Below are 17065 nucleotides of genomic sequence, written 5' to 3'. Positions count from 1 at the left end.
TGTGCTCAGTTGCTCAGTCTGTCCATCTGACTCTTTGCAACCCCTGTGTCACTGGAAAATGGATTCTTAACCACTGGACCCCCAAGGAGTTCCCTCTAATTATGTGGTTAGATTGTTTAAGTTTAAAAAAAAAAAAGTTTTTTAAAGATGGTAATATTCCTGCTTGTTTTTATTTTGTTACTTACACTACTTTCACCAAGTCAACAAACCTAATTGGCTGTTTACTCTATGCCTGGCCCTTTGCTATGTGCTAGGTATGTGTTGGAGAAGACCCTTGAGAGTCCCTTGGACTGCGAGGAGATCCAACCAGTCCATTCTAAAGGAAATCAGTCCTGAGTGTTCATTGGAAGGACTGATGCTGAAGCTGAAACTCCAGTACTTGGGCCACCTCATGCGAAGAGTTGACTCATTGGAAAAGACTCTGATGCTGGGAGAATTGGGGGCAAGAGGAGAAGGGGATGACAGAGGATGAGATGGCTGGATGGCATCACCGACTAGATGGACATGAGTTTCAGTGAACTCTGGGAGTTGGTGATGGACAGGGAGGCCTGGCGTGCTGTGATTCATGGGGTCGCAAAGAGACACGACTGAGCAACTGAACTGAACTGAGGGATGTAAAAGTGATCCAGGCATAGTTCCTGTCTTCAAGGTATATTTGTAGTCCATTAATATAATGGTGTAAGTATAGCAGTACAGTACTACACAGAGAGGTATGGTGTTAGCACAGAGCAGATGATTCACTCTGCCTAAACAGGTGTGTAAGGGAATGTAAAATCACTCTAAGTAGTAGTGTAAGTTGCTCAGTCGTGTTTGACTCTTTGAGATCCCATGGACTGTAGCCCACCAGGCGCCTCTGTCCATGGGATTCTCCAGACAGGAATACTAGAGTGGATTGCCATTCCCTTCTCCAGAGGATCTTCCCAACCCAGGGATCAAACCTGGGTCTCCTGCACTGCAGGCAGATTCTTTACCATTTGAGCTACAGGGAAGACCAAAATCACTCTAAAGCAGGGGCCAAATGGTAATTTAGTCCTTAGGGATGACTACTGCCAGGGCAGTAGAAGACAGCACAACCAGTAGAAAGTCCCAGAGAGATGGAAGTACTGTAGGTTTAGGAATTGCAGATACTTCAGCGAGGTTGAAAGAAAGTGTACATACTCAAAAGTGCAGTGCAAAGAGGGCTAGAAAGGGGCCTTTGTTAGTTGGGCTCTAAGCCAGGTTAGGGAGCTCAGGCCTGGTCATTTCCAATGGTTCTCAACATTGGCTGCAGCTGGGGAGTTTTAAAAAACACATCAGTGAATGGGCTTCTCCACCCAGAGGTTTCTGATTTAATTGGTTTGGGGAACAACCTAGCTTTAAGATTTTTAAATACTCCCTCAGTTCAGTCAGTTCAGTCTCTCAGTCGTTTCCGACTCTGCAACCCCATGAATTGCAGCACGCCAGGCCTCCCTGTCCATCACCATCTCCTGGAGTTCACTGAAACTCACGTCCATCGAGTCTGTGATGCCATCCAGCCATCTCATTGTCTGTCGTCCCCTTCTCCTCCTGCCCCCAATCCCTCCCAGCATCAGAGTCTTTTCCAATGAGTCATCTCTTCTCATGAGGTGGCCAAAGTACTGGAGTTTCAGCTTTAGCATCATTCCTTCCAAAGAACACCCAGGGCTGATCTCCTTTAAAGTGGACTGGTGGGATCTCCTTGCAGTCCAAGGGACTCTCAAGAGTCTTCTCCAACACCACAGTTCAAAAGCATCAATTCTTCGGTACTCAGCTTTCTTCACAGTCCAACTCTCGCATCCATACGTGACTACTGGAAAAACCATAGCCTGGACTAGACAGACCTTTGTTGGCAAAGTAATTAATCACGATGGTATGATCACTCACCTAGAGCCAGACATCCTGGAATGTGAAGTCAAGTGGGCCTTAGAAAGCATGACTACGAACAAAGCTAGTGGAGGTGATGGAATTCCAGTGGAGCTCTTTCAAATCCTGAAAGATGATGCTGTGAAAGTACTGCACTCAATATGCCAGCAAATTTGGAAAACTCAGCAGTGGCCACAGGACTAGAAAAGGTCAGTTTTCATTCCAATCCCAAAGAGAGGCAATGCCAAAGAATGCTCAAACTACCACACAATTGGACTCATCTTACACGCTAGTAAAGTAATGCTCAAAATTCTCCAAGCCAGGCTTCAGCAATATGTGAACCGTGAACTTCCAGATGTTCAAGCTGGTTTTAGGAAAGGCAGAGGAACCAGAGATCAAATTGCCTATATCCGCTGGATCATGGAAAAAGCAAGAAAGTCCCAGAAAAATGTCTATTTCTGCTTTATTGACTATGCCAAAGCCTTTGACTGTGTGGATCACAATAAACTGTGGGAAATTCTGAAAGAGATGGGAATACCAGACCACCTGACCTGCCTCTTGAGAAGCCTATATGCAGGTCAGGAAGCAACAGTTAGAACTGGACATGGAACAATTGACTGGTTCCAAATAGGAAAAGAAATACGTCAAGGCTGTATGTTGTCACCCTGCTTATTTAACTTCTATGCAGAAGACATCATGCGAAATGCTGTGCTGGAAGAAGCACAAGCTGGAATCAAGATTGCCGGGAGAAATATCAATAACCTCAGATACGCAGATGACACCACCCTTATGGCAGAAAGTGAAGAGGAACTAAAAAGCCTCTTGATGAGAGTGAAAGAGGAGAGTGAAAAAGTTGGCTTAAAGCTCAGTATTCAGAAAACGAAGATCATGGCATCTGGTCCCATCACTTCATGGGAAATAGATGGGGAAACAGTGGAAACAGTGTCAGACTTTATTTTTGGGGGGCTCCAAAATCACTGCAGATGGTGATTGCAGCCATGAAATTAAAAGATGCTTACTCCTTGGAAGAAAAATTATGACCAACCTAGGTGAGTCCAAAATCACTGCCATCTGTGACTGCAGCCATAAGACGCTGCAGAAAGACACCTTGGAAGAAAAGCTATGACAAACCTAGACAGCATATTAAAAAGCAGAGACACCACTTTGCCCACAAAGGTCTATATAGTCAAAGCTATGGATTTTCCAGTAGTCATGTACAGATGTGACAGTTGGACCATAAAGAAGGCTGAGCACCAAAGAATCGATCCTTTCAAACTGTGGAGCTGGAGAAGACTCTTGAGAGTCCTTTGGACTACAAGGAAATCAAACGAGTCAATCCTAAAGGAAATCAATCCTGAATATTCATTGGAAGGTTTGATACTGAAACTGAAGTTCCAATACACTGGCCACCTGATGTGAAGAGCCAACTCAGCAGAAAAGATCCTAATGCTGGGAAAGATTAAGGGCAAGAGGAGAAGGGGGTGACAGGATTTGTTGGTTGGATGGCATCACCGACTCAATGGACATGAGTTTGAGCAAGCCCCAGGAGATGGTGAAGGACAGGGAAGCCTGGCATACTGCAATCCATGGGGTTGCCAAGAGTCGGACATGACTTAGCAACTGAACAGCAACAACAGGTGAGTACCTAAGGTGAGAATCACTGGTATATAGGTCAAGGGGGCGCCACTGAAGTGTTTTGTTTCTAATATTTATTTAATTTAGACTGTGCTGGGTCTTGGCTGCAGGGCTTCCCAAGTGCATGGAAAAGAATCCACCTGCCAGTGCAGGAGATGCAGGTTCAGTCCCTGGGTTGGGAAGATCCTCTGGAGAAGAAAATGGCAACCCTCTCCAGTATCCTTGCCAGGAAAATTCCATGGACAGAGGAGCCTGGTGAGCTGCAGTCCATGGTGTTGCAAAGAGCCAGACATGACTGAGCTTGCACACAAGGCGGGGGTGGGGCTGGGGTGGGTGGGTAGTCTTAGTTGGGGCTCATGGGCTCTTCCATCTTTGTTGTGATATGCGGGACCCAGCATGAGAACACTTAGGTGCGGCATGTAGGATCTATATCCCTGACTAGGGATTAACATAGGCCCCCTGCTTTGGGAGCACGTAATCTTAGCCTCTGGACCACCCGGAAAGTCCCAAAGTGGTTTTTTAATTTTATGTGGATAAAGACAAAATCTGATGTGTATTTTAGAGCAGCAGTTCCCTAAATTGCCCAAAGGTAAGGATTACCTGAGACACTTGACTCCTAGGCCCCACCCTTGACCCAAGGAATGAAATCTTCAGGAGAAGAACTTAGGAATTTTGTTAATCTCTGTTTCAAGTGATATTTAACCTCAAGCAAGTCAGAGACGTTTCTGGCAGTGTTTCTCAAATTTTAAGAGCATAGAAATCACCAGGACACATGTATACCTGTGGCGGATTCATTTTGATACTTGGCAAAACTAATACAATTATGTAAAGTTTAAAAATAAAAATTAAAAAAAAAATGCAGTCTGGTGTTGGGTCTGAGATTTTGCTTTTTTAACAAGCTCTTACCTAACACCAGTGCTGCTAGGCCAAGGACTGTGCTTTGAATAGCAAGTTTTAGAAATCTGGAAGCTATGTGGAGGACTGATTAGAGGATGTTTAGCCTGATGAGAGACAAGTTAGTCATTTTTAACTTGGTAAATTTTACCACCTTCAGGGACATTGGCAATGACATTTTTGCATTTTGGTTTGTCACAACTGGGTATGAGAGGTGGTGCCCAGTAGGTAGCTAGCAGACAGGACCCAAAGATGCTGCTAAACATCCTACACTGTACTGGGCAGGCTCACAATAAAGAATTATCCAGCCCTAGTATCAGTGCCAATCCTGAATTAAGTAAACTTTTACCTGGGCAAGAAGAGCTCTGTGTTTTAATGTCCTAGTAGTGGAGATAGAAAAGAAACCACCAAGGGTTACCCAACTGAGCAGGTATGGAGTCCTAGTCAGTGATGGCTTCATAAAGAAGATGACTTTCCAGGAAGGATTCATCGTAATAGATTCCAGGTGGGATAACTAATAACACACGTGGGATTATTTGGTATTGATGATAGATCCTTAATATGTTGAAGAAAATGTTCCTGAGGTTTCAGATTCTACCTGTGTCAGTGGTTCCATCACATTTTCCCATGAATCACCTTTGCAGGTTTATTAACTATGCAGATTTAAAGTGTAGTACACAAACAGCTTTGTTAAGCATCCCAGGCTATTATTCTTACCCAGGAAGCTCAGAAGGTACCAATCTAATGATCAGAAATACAGAGATCTGGATTCAAACATCTGCTCTGGCACTGTCTCACCAAACCAAGTGGAACTTAATTGCTTACTCACCTCAGTTAGGTCACCATCACTTCAGGAAATAATTATGGAAAATAACATTCATTGTAGAAAACAGATTATATATAAGCAAAAAAATAAAAACTATATTCCCACCAACCAGAGGTCACCTTTTCAAATTTAAAAAACATTGTTTTTTCACATGAGGAAATTGTATAAATCTTGTTTTGTACTATGATGAATTTTTCCCAGCTTCATTGAGGTATAATTTACATAGAATAAAATATACCCATCTTAAGTGTACAGTTTGATGAATTTTAGTAATTATGTATGATTGTATAACTACCACCACAATCTTCATCATACTGTGCTTTGCTTTATTGATTTTTACAGATAATTGCTTTTTTTTTTTTTTAACAAATTGAAAGTTTGTGGCAACTCTGCATCAAGCAAGTCTTTTGGACTTTTGCAACAGTATTTGCTCCTTTTGAATTAGAGTTTTCATCTTTTCCAGATATATGCCCAGGAGTGGGATTGCTGAATCACATGGCAACTCTCTTTTTAGTTTTTTAAGGAACCTCCATATTGTTTTCCATAATGACTGTGCTTCAGTGACCTCTTGATGTGAATCTTCCTAGACTTTTTTTCAGTGAATTTATTATGTATTTTTAAAGTATTAATAAAAATGGATCATATATGTAACTTCATATATCCTTTTTGGTGGTGGTGGTTTAGTTGCTAAGTCGTGTCCGACTCTTGTGATCCCATGGACTGTAATCTGCCAGTCTCCTCAGTCCATAGTATTGTCCAAGCAAGAACACTGGAGTGGGTTGCCATTTCCTTCTCCAGGGGATCTTCCCAGCCCAGGAATCAAACCCGGGTCTCCTGCATTGCGGGCAGATTCTGTACCTATTGAGCCATGAGGGAAGACTATATCCTTTTTGCAATGTCTAAGTTTTACCTCTCTGACAGTATTAATGCTTGTGTTCCAAAGGATTATTATTATTTTTTTAGTATTCATTTGTTTGACTGCTTTGAGTCTTAGTAGCGGCACATAGGGTTTTCATTGTGTCATTCAGGATCTGTTCACTGTGACGCACGGATTCTTTACTTGTGGTGTGTGAGCTCCAGAGCAGGCAGCCAGTGAATTATTTATGTTATCGTCAAACAAGGAAAGATTAGCACAGTCACTGCAGCCACTGTAGGAGGTGTCCTCGACAAGATGAAGCACAACATTCTGGACCACTATTCTCAGGCCAGTGAGTACTCAGCCAAATATATCAGGAACTGCATCACCAGTTTAGTGCAAGACCAGACAAGTACTTCACTCTGGGGCTCCCCTCTGAGAGCACCCCCACTTGGCTGCTACAAGAAGCTGATTGAGTACTATAAGAATGAAGACCTGTCCTTCCAATATTGAAGACTTTCAACATGGATGAGTATGTGGGCCTTCCTTGAGACCACTGGGAGAGTTACCACTCCTTCATGTGAGACACCTTCCTCAAACACATTGACATCCTCCCAGAAAACACCCAAATTCTGGATGGGAATGCAGTTGGCCTACAGGCTGAGTGTGATGCCTTTGAAGAGACAATCAAGGCTGCAGGTAGGGATTGAGCTGTTTGTTGGAGGGATGGGCCTTGATGAACACATTGCCTTTTACAAGTCAGGCTCCAGTCTGTTGTCCAGGACCCATGTGAAGATGCTGGCCATGGACACCATCCTGGCCAGTGCTAGGTTCTTCAGTGGTAATCTCACCAAGGTGCCCACCATGGCCCTGACAGTGGGCGTGGGCACTGACTGTCATGGGTGCTAGAGAGGTGGTGATCCTCATCACAGGGTTCACAAGGTGTTTGCTCTGCACAAGGCCATTGAGGAGGGAGTGAACCATCTGTGGACCATGTTTGTCTTCCCACAGCATCCCCACATGGTACTTATGTGTGATGAGGATGCCACCCTGGAGATGAAAGTGAAGATTGTCAAGTATTTCAGAGATTTAAAGCTTGTTCATAACAAGTTGGTGGACCCCCTGTGCAATATCAAAGAGAAAGAAACAGAGAAAAGCCAGCCTTTTAAGAAGCCATACACTGATTAGCTGATGCTACTTGTAGTCTCAAGGACCTCACTGGAACAGGTGGGTCTCTCTGAAGATTGTCTTTAGGAGGACAGAATTGTTTTTCTTTAATCTAGTATGGTTACTAGCTAAATGGGTGAACTTGTTCTTGGTGGTGCAGTGTGGAGTCTAGTCATGGAATTCAGCTAATTTATAATTTAATCAGAAAAAAAATCACTACATAATTTTGATGTTTGCCCCACAGATTCGGGGTTTTTAACTTTTTATTGTGCTTCTAACACTGTTCATGTGTACAATATACTCCCGTCAGGAATGTCTATCATTACATGCACTGATTCTCAATTGAGAGGGAGCTTGGGGCTTATGTGTATTGGACAAAACCTCTTTGGAAAGTCTTAAAAGCCTGTCTTCCTGCCCCTTGTTTTAGAATCATTGTTCCGGATCAAGGAACAAACTCAATGTCTAAAATCAGTGTAAGGCAGCAGTCCCTTTAGTCAGTAACATGTGCCATGGGACGAAAACTCTCCCTCACTGTTTTTCCCCAGCTAGGAAAACTTTGCCCAGCTGTTTTTTTCTGCTCTCTCAGTTGGCCTTTTCATGAACTCAGAGGCCTCCTTGAGAGAGGATTTGGGTGGGTGGGGCTAAAGAGAAGGCTTTTGCCTATGAACTCAGTGCCTCAAGTGGCCCAGCCTCATCAGACTCCTATCTCTCAGGGACGCTCCAGCACCAGGAGAAAGGCAGAGATCCTGTGTTTTGTTCCAAGGTCTCACTATGGTGCCTCTCTTATATACACTCATTCATATGTAGGAAGTTCATGGGGGCAACAGACACAACCAAGATTCAATGTTATGTTGAGCCAGGGGTATGGGGTCAGGGGAAATAGCTCAATTATGAGTTTAGAAACAATACCAGAGATACGTGTTTTCTGTGTCCCTAAGAGTTGACCGCCAAGAAATATATCAAGTGCTTCTACAGTCGTCTAATATCCTTTCTCCACTTAAAATGTTCTGCCCTTCTAACCTCCTGGGTCTGTGTGGTGTGGTCTGATGTTCCCAGAACATCAGGAAGTACACTTTTGCCCCGTTACCCTTCACTCCTTGTTCACAGGATGAGTCTATCGCTCTGCCTTCCATTCCCTCTTATGCCTTGATGGTCTAGATGCTGCCTTCTCCTCCTCCCAGTGTTTGTGTCTGTTTGAAGTCGCTCCTGCCTCTATTTCTGGAAAGGTCTTTCAGAGCCTGGCTCAGGCTTTAACTGCTGTGTTTGGTACCAGCGTTTCCTTTTTAGCTTTTATACGTGATTGTGCTATCCTTCTGTTTTTTTGTTTTTGTTTCATTTTTAAAGTTTATTATTATAGATATATTTATTTTTGGCTGCACTGGGTCTTCGTTGCTGCATGTGGGCTTTCTCTAGTTGAGTCAAGCGGGGGCTGCTCTCTAGTTGCAGTGTGCAGGCTTCTCACTGTGGGGGCTTCTAATTGCAGTGGCTTCTGTTGTGGAGCACAGGCTTTAGGGCATTCAGGCTTCAGTGGTTGCAGCTCTCAGGCTCGGGAGCACAGGCTCAGTAGTTGTGGCGCATGGGCTTAGTTGCCCTGCAGTATGTGGAATCTTCTTCAACCAAGAATCGAACCCATGTCCCCTCATTGGCAGATGGATTCTTAACCACTGGACCACCAGGGAAGTCCTGTCATTCTGTTTTAACCTAATGAATCAATGGACTTATTTTACAGTGTGATATTTTCTATTAAATCTAGTACTTTCAAGGAAAAAATAAAGATTTAAAAGGTTTTAGATTTATTTCTTTGTTGAATTTGTTTTAGATACTGGCATTTGCAATAAATTTAGTGAGTCTAATGTTTGCAAAGTTAAGAATTAGACACTATTTAATCTATAATATTATGATGCAAGTTGGCTAAAATACGAGATATTGATTACATAATGGAGTACCCCTTACTCCCTTACTTCATTTGGGTCTCTGCTGCAAGTTGGCTAAAATACGAGATATTCATTATATAGTGGAGTACTTCTTACTTCGTTACTTCATTTGGGTCTCTGCTCAAGTGTCAGGTCATAGCACTTCCCAGCCTTTCCTATACTCTTACTTAGCATGTTTTCTTTTTCTTCCCAGAATGTATAATCTACTCATTTGTTATCTGAATCTACCACTAGTGAATGAAGCACCATGTAGGGGGAACATTTTTTCTGTAGTTTTCCCAGAGGATAGAATGACGCGTTGAAGGAAGTATGGACTCAACATTTGCTGAATTAGGGAACTGAAGAAAGAGGCTTAGTGATGCTTTCTCTGTTGTTGTTTTTTTTGGTGGTTTTCTTGGCCTCTTGGCATGTGGGATGTTAGTTCCCCAAACCAGGGGTTGAACTCTCACCCCACACGCCCCCCACTGCAGTGGAAACATAGAGTCTTAACCACTGGACCACCAGGAAAGTCCCCAGGTTGCTTTTTATAATAATTATATCTCACATGTACTAAGCACGTACATACTACAAAGAACAAGGGGGCATATTTGTTGTTGTTCAGCCACTAAGTCACGTCCAATTCTTTGTGACTGCAGCCACGAAATTAAAAGACACTTACTCCTTGGAAGAAAAGCTATGACCAACCTAGACAGCATGTTAAAAAACAGAGACATTACTTTGCCAACAAAGGTCCACATAGTCAAAGCTATGGTTTTTCCAGTAGTCATGTATGGATATGAGAGTTGGACCATAAAGAAGGCTGAAAACCGAAGAATTGTTGCTTTTGAACTGTGGTGTTGGAGAATACTCTTGAGAGTCCCCTGGACTGCAAGGAGATCAAACCAGTCAATCCTCAAGGAAATCAGTCCTGAATATTCATTAGAAGGACTGATGCTGAAGCTGAAGCTCCAGTACTTTGGCTATCTGATGCAGAGAGCTGACTCATTAGAAAGAGACCCTGATGCTGGGCAAGATTGAAGGCAGGAGAAGAAGGGGACAAGAGAGGATGAGACAGTTGGATGGCATCAACGGACTTGAGTTTGAGCAAGCTCCAGGAGACGGTGAAGGACAGTGGAGCCTTGCATGCTGCAGCCCGTGGGGTCACACAGAGTCAAACATGACTGAGTGACTAAACAATGTAATAAGTGAGTGACAAAATGTACTAAGCATTTTCTATGTGCCACACCAAATTCCCATAAAACCTTAAAACTGTTTACAGAGGAGGAAATTAAAGAGAGTATGTAACTTGCCCAAGGTCACAAGATTCAAACCCAAGCACTCTGGTTCTATAGTCCCATTTTTAAAAAATTCAATGAAATCGGGGGTTTTGTGTGGTAACATATGGATAACATAAAACTGATCATTTAATCATTTTAAGTATACAGTTTACTGGCATTAACATTCATGTTGTACAGCCAATCTCCAGAACTACTTCATCTTGCAAAACTATAACTTTATACCCATTAAACAACAGCTCCCTTTTCCCTGTCCCTCCCTGCCCCTAGCAACCACCATTCTACTTTCTGTTTCTCTTATTTTGACTACTTTAGATGCTTCACCTAGGTGAAATCATACAGTACTTTTTCTTTTCTGATTGGCTTATTTCACTTAGCATAATATCCTCTGGGTTCATGCATGTTGTAGCATGTGTGAGGATTTCCTTCCTTCTAAAGATGAGTAAATATGCCATTATGTATACTGGCATACACATTTTGTTTATCCATTCACCCTTGGATGGACTGCAGCCCAATTCTAATCTGTAAACTTTTCAAAACTGTGTCTTTTGATATTAATCTTGAGGTGACAGATTGTGGGAAGTACCAACTGTCTAAGCTTCTCTGTCTTCTGTGGGAAACATTTTTACTTCTTCTTTCTGTTTTGGAACAGATCTTCTCACCCCCATCACACACACAGGAAATTCAACTTGTTGAAACCTTTCCATCCAAAAAGTTGCTCACAACAAATATTTGGGGATGGAGAGGGGTTGTTCAGTGGTCCAGTAACAATCTTCTCCCTTCAGTCCTTCACTTCCAAACCCTCTCTCCCAGTTGCCTCTTGGGAGCCCTAGATTCCTTGCCTTTATTACATGTTCCCTAAATTTCCTACTTTACCATCAGCTTTCACCAACATCCTGAAAATTGAGTCAGGTTGGCACTGAAAAGGGTCTTTTTCTCCAAGGAACCCTGCTCTCCTGCTCAGAATCCAGTGCCAGCTTATTCCCAGATACTCAGAGCACACTAGATGGGAGAATGTTCAGTGCCCTAAAGCTGCCTCACATGTAAATTATACTTCTAATTAGTAGGGAAAATTGATGTTTTCTCAGTCTTTTGAAAATATGTGAATAAGAGCATCTTACTGTTTTGTTTTCAGTTGTGTTTGTTTATTTTGGCTGCAGCATGTGGGATCTTAGTTCCCTGACCAAGAATCGAACCCTCATTCCCCGCATTGAAAGTGGGGAGTCTTAGCCACTGGACCACCAGGGAAGTCCCCCAAATAAGAGTATCTTAAACATTACTATGTGTATTGGCATACTCTAACTCACAATATAGGAAAACACAGTACAGTAAGTCCCCTACAAATGAACAAGTTCCATTCCAAGAGTGTGTTTGCAAGTCCAATTTGTTCATAAGTCCAACAAAGTTAGCCTAGATACCCAACTAACATAATTGACTATATAGTACTATACTGTAAATAGGTTTATAATACTTTTCACACAAATAATACATAAAAAACAAAGACAAAAAATAAAACATTTTTAATCTTACAGTACAGTACCTTAAAAAGTACAGTAGTACAGTACAGCACCTGGCAGCACCTGGCACAGAGGGGCTGGCATCCAGTGGACAGGCAAGAAGAGTTACAGACTGGAGGAGGGAGAGGGTGGGAGATGGTAGAGCTGAAGGATCATCAGCAAAAAGAGGAGGGCAAGCTGCAATATCACTCACGCTTGACACTGATGGCACAGGTTCTGGTTCCTTGCTGGATTCAGCTCTATCTACCCACTTGACATGAGTTTGAGTAAGCTCTGGGAGTTGGTGATGGACAGGGAATCCTAGAGAGCTGCAGGTCACAGGGTCACAAAGAGTTGGACACGACTGAGCGAATGAACCCGCTTGAAAAAATGGTCCAGTGATGACTGGGTCAAAGTGAAAGTGAAGTCGCTCAGTTCTGTCCAACTCTTTGCAACCCTGTGGACTGTAGCCCACCAGGCTCCTCCTTCCATGGGATTCTCCAGGCTAGAATACTGGAGTGGGTTGCCGTTTCCTTCTCCAGGGGATCTTCCCAACCCAGGGATTGAACCCAGGTCTCCCGCATTGCAGGCACACACTTTAACCTCTGAGCCACCTGGGAAGCCTGTGATGACTAGGTGTTGGCTCTTTTTTTCTCATTGTAGATGACATGGTAGCACTGGATTACATTTTGAATGGCTGCTGCATCCTTTGTGCACTGTTCTACATTCGGCTCCTGTGCCTCAGAAACTAACAGTGCCTCCTCAAATAAGGAAAATCCGCTCACCATTTCCTGTGTCATGAATCGCTTCCATTCTTCAGTTACTACTTCTTCCTCTTGTTTCTATTCGTCCTTCCTCTGGGCCTCCAATTCCATCAGGCCTTCATTAGTAAGCTCTTCGTGTTGCACAGAAAGTTCCATTATTTTCACTTGGTGCTTCTTAGCAATACCAGCCACATCACCACTCCTTTTCGCTTGCTTACAGACATCCTGGGCTTGAAATGAAAATATTGTACTACTATACTCATCTCACACGCTAGTAAAGTAATGCTCAAAATTCTCCAAGCCAGGCTTCAGCAATACGTGAACCATGAACTTCCAGATGTTCAAGCTGGTTTTAGAAAAGGCAGAGGAACAAGAGATCAAATTGCCAACATCCGCTGGATCATCGAAAAAGCAAGAGTTCCAGAAAAACATCTATTTCTGCTTTATTGACTATGCCAAAGGCTTTGACTGTGGATCACAGTAAACTGTGGGAAATTCTGAAAGAGATGGGAATACCAGACCACCTGACCTGCCTCTTGAGAAACCTGTATGCAGGTCAGGAAACAACAGTTAGAACTGGACATGGAACAACAGACTGGTTCCAAATAGGAAAAGGAGTACGTCAAGGCTGTATATTGTCACCCTGCTTATTTAACTTCTATGCAGAGTACATCATGAGAAACGCTGGACTGGAAGAAGCACAAGCTGGAATCAAGATTGCCCGGAGAAATCTCAATAACCTCAGATATGCAGATGACACCACCCTTATGGCAGAAAGTGAAGAGGAACTAAGAAGCCTCTTGATGAAAGTGAGAGAGGAGAGTGAAAAAGTTGGCTTAAAGCTCAGCATTCAGAAAACGAAGATCATGGCATCTGATCCCATCACTTCATGGGAAATAGATGGGGAAACAGTGGAAACAGTGTCAGACTTTATTTTTGGGGCTCCAAAATCACTGCAGATGGTGACTGCATCCATGAAATTAAAAGACGCTTACTCCTTGGAAGGAAAGTCATGACCAATCTAGATAGCATATTGAAAAGCAGAGATATTACTTTGCCAACAAAGGTCCGTCTAGTCAAGGCTATGGTTTTTCCAGTGGTCATGTATGGATGTGAGAGTTGGACTGTGAAGAAAGCCGAGCGCCGAAGAATTGATGCTTTTGAACTGTGGTGTTGGAGAAGACTCTTGAGAGTCCCTTGGACTGCAAGGAGATCCAACCAGACCATCCTAAAGGAGACCAGTTTTGGGTGTTCATTGGAAGGACTAATGCTGAGGCTGAAATTCCAATACTTTGGCCACCTCATGTGAAGAGTTGACTCAATGGGAAAGACTCTGATGCTGGGAGGGATTGGGGGCAGGAGAAGGGGATGACAGAGGAGATGGCTGGATGGCACACCGACTCGATGGACATGAGTTTGAGTGAACTCCAGAAGTTGGTGATGGACAGGGAGGCCTGGCGTGCTGCGATTCATGGGGTCGCAAAGAGTTGGACATGACTTAGCGACTGAACTGAACTGAACTGATTTTTTTAAAGTCTTTATTGAATCTGCTATAACATTGCTTCTCTTTTACATTTTGTTTTTTTTTTTCACCACGAGGCATGTTGGATTTTAGCTCCCTGAGTAGGGATCAAACCCAAACCCCTTGCATTGGAAGATGAAGTCTTAAGCACTGGACTACCAGGGAAGTTCCAGGTTTACATCTTTGAAAGTTTGCAATTTGAAGGTTTATATGTAGGGAACTTATTATATATTTGTTTTTCAAATGCAACTCTAAAGACAACCATCCAATCCCACCCAGCTTATCAGCTCTAAAGTGAAAAGTGAAAGAAAAGTGAAAGTGTTAGTTGCTTAGTTGTGTCTGACTCTCTGAAACCCCATGCCTCTAGCCCATCAGGCTCCTCTGTCCATGGAATTCTCCAGGCAAGAATACTGGAATAGGTAGCCATTCCCTTTTATAGGGGATTTTCCCGATCCGGGGATTGAACCCAGGTCTCCTGCATTGCAGATGGATTCTTTACTATCTGAGCCACGAGGGAGGCCCCACCTCCCCTTAATAAAAAATCTGAAACTATTTTCCTTGTCAATCACAGTATTTAACAACTCCCAAACACTAAAATGCCTTTAGACCTTCTTGAGATAGGGTAATGTTTTTAGATGAGAAGGATTACTATGTAACAGATACTTAACTTTGAGGAAAGAATATTTTTTAAAAGATCAAAGCCTTCCTTAACATTTGAATTAATATGTACTTTTAAAATATGATAGATGATAAATGTATATTTATTATATGATATATTACCATATGATAATGTAATAAATGATAAATATAAATGATAGCACACTTAGAATGGAGAAATAGACAAGTATGTATGAGACTTTATTCTGTATGGTATGCAATAGCACAAGGGTTCTTGGTTGTAACCAGCTCCATGGTTGTCAGAAGTTTGGGGCCCAAACATTGCGAACCACTAAATCAAAATGTCCGACCTCAGGACATCAACTCAGGAGTGGATATCACATAGTACAAGCATGTTGGAGGTGTGTATCAAGTCTGCTAGGGTTGCCATGACAATATACCATGGACTGGGTGGCTTAAACAACAAATTCATTTTCTCAACAGTTCTGGAGGCTGGAAAACCAAAATCAAGGTGCTAGCACAGTTAGTGTTACTGAACCAGGTCCATCTGCCCAATGTGCAGCAAGCAAAATACTGAAACGCCAAGGTTTACAGTCAAAGTTTATACATAAGACAGCCAAGTGAAGAGATGGGGGAACAAATCTCAGATCTGCCTCCCTGAAGGCAGAAGGACTGGAGTGCTTATGGGATAAGTAGGATGGTCTAAAAAGTGAGCAGGACACTGCAGAGCCCTCCTGAGTACAAAAGCTCTTCCATGTCCCCCATTTCTCATTTGTAGGAAAAAGGTTTCAGCCTTCTAGATCTTCCCTGAGTTCCAAAGGGCAGATTCAAGCAATTACCTATTACAGAAATGAGGGAATGAAGAAACAAAGGAAAAGCAGTTAAATAGAAAAGTAATGACAAGAGTGCAGCAATATAAGAATCTCTTCCTCAAGAGATACACATAACAATCCAATACATATCTTGAGTTGTTTTTATAGGAACTAAGTCTCCCCACCCAGGTGGAGGATGGTGACTTCATGTGGAGCACAAGATTCCTGGAATATAACCCATTACTTCACCATCCCCCCATCAGAAGAAAGCTATGCCCTCTGCAGCCCTCACCCAAAAGTTGGCTTTAAAAACTGTTCCCTAAAACCCCTTATCAGAGAGTTTGGGTCTTTTGAGCATGAGCTGCCCATACCCCATGTTTGGCACCTGCAATAAAAGCTGTACTTTTCATCATTCTGAAAGTGAAAGTGAAAGTCGCTCAGTCATGTCCAACTTTTGCGACCCCATGGACTATACAGTTCATGGAATTCTCCAGGCCAGAATACTGGAGTAGGTAGCTGTTTCCTTCTCCAGGGGATCTTCCCAACCCAGGGATTGAACCCAGGTCTCCTGCATTGCAGGTGGATTCTTTACCAGCTGAGCTACCAGGGAAGCCCTTTCATCACTACAACCAGGTGTTAATAAATTGGTTTTGCTGCACAGGAGGTAAGTGGACCCAAGTTCAGTTTGGTAACAGTTATGGGATAAAAGTAGCTGGAGGTAGGGGGAAAGGTGACATAATAAATATTCTGCACAGGTGCTTCTGGGTCACATACAAAGACTTTATTAGAATATTAAGAATTGCAGTTCAGGAGACACAGATTTAGGTGAAAACCAAAAGAGTGCTCAGAAGAAGAAAATGAATCAGGCTTACATGGCAAAAATCACAAGGTTGTTAGAGTTTTGTGTTTGGGTGAGAATTGTCATTGACTCTGACATAAAGAAGCATTTGTTATTAAGGAATAGGCTGCCACGAGTTGTTTTGGGGTAAGGTCAATAAGTATCTTGCATTTCTGGCAGATGTTCTGGATGCCTGTGTTAAGATAGCAATGGTCAAAAGTTCAGTTTCCCTCCAGGCTGAGATATGCACAAGTCCTGTTTCCTCAATGGCCTTTCAGCTCCATCTTAGTGACCTCTCTTAGCAATGCCTACTCCATTTTGACTTTTCTTTCACATTTCCCCCCTTTTGATCAAGATCTTTCTTTGGGAGGCATCAATGATCAACCATCTGGTTATTTGACATCAGCATCAACTTCCCCTGTGCTGGGAAGGCTCTTCCCAGAAAGTCATGTCACACAGAGGAAGGAAAATGGTGTCTATGTGAAAGATATGGTTTTAGAAGGTTTATGGCCATATTTGAGCAACAAGGAGTAATCTAGGAAGTGAGACTTCAGAGGCACTCAAAATAA

The 17065-nt window shown here is 42.8% G+C and overlaps 1 pseudogene; it reads left to right on the top strand.

Moving 5' to 3' along the window:
• The first annotated feature begins 436 nt into the window (after window positions 1-436).
• LOC133259687 (glucosamine-6-phosphate isomerase 1-like) lies at window positions 437-8833 on the top strand (annotated as a pseudogene).
• The last annotated feature ends 8232 nt before the right edge of the window (window positions 8834-17065 follow it).

Source organism: Bos javanicus, chromosome 13 (assembly GCF_032452875.1).
Source record: "Bos javanicus breed banteng chromosome 13, ARS-OSU_banteng_1.0, whole genome shotgun sequence".
Taxonomy (NCBI): Eukaryota; Metazoa; Chordata; class Mammalia; order Artiodactyla; family Bovidae; genus Bos; species Bos javanicus.
The sequence above is the reverse complement of the archived record's forward strand: the minus strand, read 5'-3'. Positions and strand labels throughout refer to the sequence as shown.